General features: G+C 42.7%; 1 pseudogene; it reads right to left on the bottom strand.

The window, feature by feature from the left end:
• Positions 1-1,045: 1,045 nt before the first annotated feature.
• LOC129151074 (histone H3.3A-like) lies at positions 1,046-1,434 on the bottom strand (annotated as a pseudogene).
• Between the last annotated feature and the right edge of the window lie 1,954 nt (positions 1,435-3,388).

Here is a 3,388-nt window from a genome sequence, read left to right on the forward strand (position 1 = left end):
ACCAAGACACATCATAATTAAAATGCCAAGAGCAAAAGACAAAGAGAGAATCTTACAAGCAGCAAGAGAAAAACAGTTAGTTACCTACAAGGGAGCTCCCATACGATTATCAGCTAATTTCTCAACAGAAACCATGCAGGCCAGACGGGAGTGGCAAGAAATATTCAAAGTGATGAATAGCAGGAACCTACAACCAAGACTACTCTACCCAGCAAAGTTATCATTCAGAATTGAAGGGCAGATAAAGAGCTTCACAGATAAGAAAAAGCTAAAGGAGTTCATCACCACCAAACCAGCATTAAATGAAATGCTGAAAGGTATTCTTTAAAAAGAGGAAAAAGAAGAAGAAAGATAAAAATTATGAACAACAAATACATATCTATCAACAAGTGAATCTAAAAGTCAAGTGAATTAAAAATCTGAGGAACAGAATAAACTGGTGAACTTAATAGAATCAGGCATAGAATGGGAGTGGATTGATAATTCTCAGGGGGAAAGGGGTGTCTGTGTGGAGAGTATGGGAAGAAACTGGACAAAAATCATACACCTATGGATAAGGACAGCGGGGGGGGGGGGGGAGGTAAGAAGAGGGGGGAGGGTAGGAACTGGGTGGTGGGGAGATATGTGGGGAAAAAGGAGAAACAATTGTAATCTGAACAATAAAGATTCATAAAAAAAAAAAAGAAAAAAAAGAAAGAAATTTACTTGTATATAAAAAAAATCCAAATGCTGGCATTGTCCAGAAAAATTTAACAGCTTTATTTATATTGTTATAAAGTGGGACTGCTGAAACTTGTTCACTGAAACATTTGACTTGCATTAATGCTTTATGTGCCCGCATTTATATTAAAAACATTCAGACACAACCGAAAATGGAAAGACTGCCAATATCTGATTTCTGTCCCCTATTTTCAACTTGCAATCATATATTTGGGTACCTTTTGACCCCATGGGAAAAAAATATCTAACATTCAGAACTACCAATAACAGGGAGAGGAGAATTTTTTTTAAAAAAGAATGAAACGTTTCCCATCATAGTGGATTCTTAAGCACGTTCTCCACGTATGCGGCGTGCTAGCCGGATGTCTCCTGGTATAATTGTTACACGTTGGCATGGAGAGCGCACAGTTGGTGTCTTCAAAAAGGCCAACCAGACAGGCCTCCCTTGCCTCCTGCAAAACACTTTGAAGCGCAGATCTGTTTTGAAGTCCTGAGCAATTTCTCGCACCAGACGCTGGAAGGGAAGTTTGCGAATCAGAAGTTCAGTGGACTTCTGATAACGTCTAATTTCACGAAGTACCACGGTACCAGGCCTGTAACGATGAGGTTTCCTCACCCCTCCAGTAGAGGGCGCACTCTTTCGGATGATTTTGGTATCCACTTTGGTGCTTTACCACAGGTGGATTTGCCGGCAGTCTGCTTTGTAGGCGCCATGGCATAGAGACTTCTTTACTTACCCCCTTCTTAGTCTGGAGCTTGGTGAGCTGGAGGAGGTGCAGGGTCAGAGAGCAATGGTGGCTGCGAACACCTCCTCTTTCTCTTATGCTAATTCTTCTTGGGACTATGTAAGATGACATCTTTTTCTCAACACCACTGTGAAGTCTCAGCAGCAAAGCGCTCTCTTTTTGAATGTTGTAAACAGACATTGGTGCATCCATCTTCTAGTTGCTTTTCCAGAAAAATCTTTTCCTGCTGATTGGAAGGAATCTTGCCTTTCACAGTTTTTATTGTATCCATGGGTTCAACGATGGTCTTTCCCATTAGGCCTTTCATGAAAATCTGCATTTTGACAGTGGGTCTACCTTAGATAGCGAATCTGAAAGGGTCAGTTCTCATTAAAAGGTGCTCAGATTTAGCTTAGGCTGGGTTAAATCTGGGTTATGGGGGGGAAAGGAATAAGGAGTCTAGTATCGCAATCAGTTCTGACCTAAAGACTCAGAGGAGCACTGGTCACTACAACTGGACCGTCCTGACCTAGTCACTTGGGCTCTTAAAGGAATTAATTGAAGGTGTTCTGAAATGAAGCGGAAGACTCTGAGAGAGCCTCCTTCTTGCCTACTGCCCACAGACTCTGCCAGTGATCCCAGGAATGGGCTGGAGAAAAAGGGAGTGGAGTCTCTAGGACACTTCCAGGAATAGAGATTTTTCTCTGGAAATAGAGAAGGAGGCACTTAACCCATCACTGGAACCCTGTATGGGCTTATTCTCCATCCCAGGCAGCATGAACATGCTGAGCTGTTTCAGGACCCTGTAAAGATTTCCACAGACACATCTGATAAAGGTCTAGGACTCTTTTAAGAGAGAAGAACTTAGAAGATTTTTAAAAATCTCTTTTATAGGTTTAAGCTTGGCTACGAGTTATAGAAAATCCAACACAACAGTAGCTTAAACTAATTGAGGTTTATTTCTCAGGTAAATACGGGCTGTCCTGAACTGGTATGGCAGTCCAGAGTCACCGGGTACCCAGACCCCTTACTTGGTGCCATCTATCTTCAATGTGAAGCTTCTACCTAATAGTCCAAAAATGGCTGCTGGAGCTCCAGCCATTGCGTTCACATTCACCCAGCAGGAAAAATGAAGGTGGAGGAGTAGAAATCTTTCTCTTTAAGGGCTCTGCCCAGAAATCACGCTTACCATGGCATTTACCATATCCTCTTACTTTTCTTTGGCCAGGACTTAGTCAATTGGCCATAATTGGCAAGGGAGGTTGGGAAATGTAGTCTTTATTTCTTATACCCACCTGCCCAGCCAAGGACTAAGGGGAGAAAGTGGCAGTCTCTGCTACACCCTGTTAAGGTAACCTCAAAACTTCCCCTAGAGAAGAGTTATAAAAAGAAATTATCCAGATGGGGTGTGTACAGAGAGAGCTTGCTGCCTGGAGGTTCTCCTTCTGTTACGTGTTGTCATGCTTATTTGGCTTACCCTGCCAGAGGGCACAGACATTCCCCTTTGGAATTTAGACTCAGGAAACGCAACACCCCCTCTCCATTTTTGTCCCTCATATGAATGGGATCTCCCGGCATTTTCAAAGATCTTTATTGCATATTCAAGTGTAAAAAGAAGAAATAAACAAAGAGAATGCCCAATGCTCAGAAACTTACAACTTACAGGTTTGTGTCTTAAGGTAGCTGCTTTCCCTCCCGAAAAGGCAGGCATAAATAGGCAGTAATCAGGTCTGTCTTTGTTCCTTTTAGCTGCTGTCAGGTCTCCATGCAGAGGAGAAGAGCTTTAGTTTTTCCTGGAACAAGGCACAATATCATTTTCAAACTCTGTCATTCCACAGGGCTCAACCACTTGGCTTTTTGTTGAGGGGCAGGGCTTGTTAGATCCCTTCTGGTGACTAACTGGTAAGACTCTTCCTCTCTCTGCAGGGATGTATTTGTCCCGT

This window comes from Eptesicus fuscus, chromosome 13, assembly GCF_027574615.1.
Source record: "Eptesicus fuscus isolate TK198812 chromosome 13, DD_ASM_mEF_20220401, whole genome shotgun sequence".
NCBI classification, from domain to species: Eukaryota; Metazoa; Chordata; class Mammalia; order Chiroptera; family Vespertilionidae; genus Eptesicus; species Eptesicus fuscus.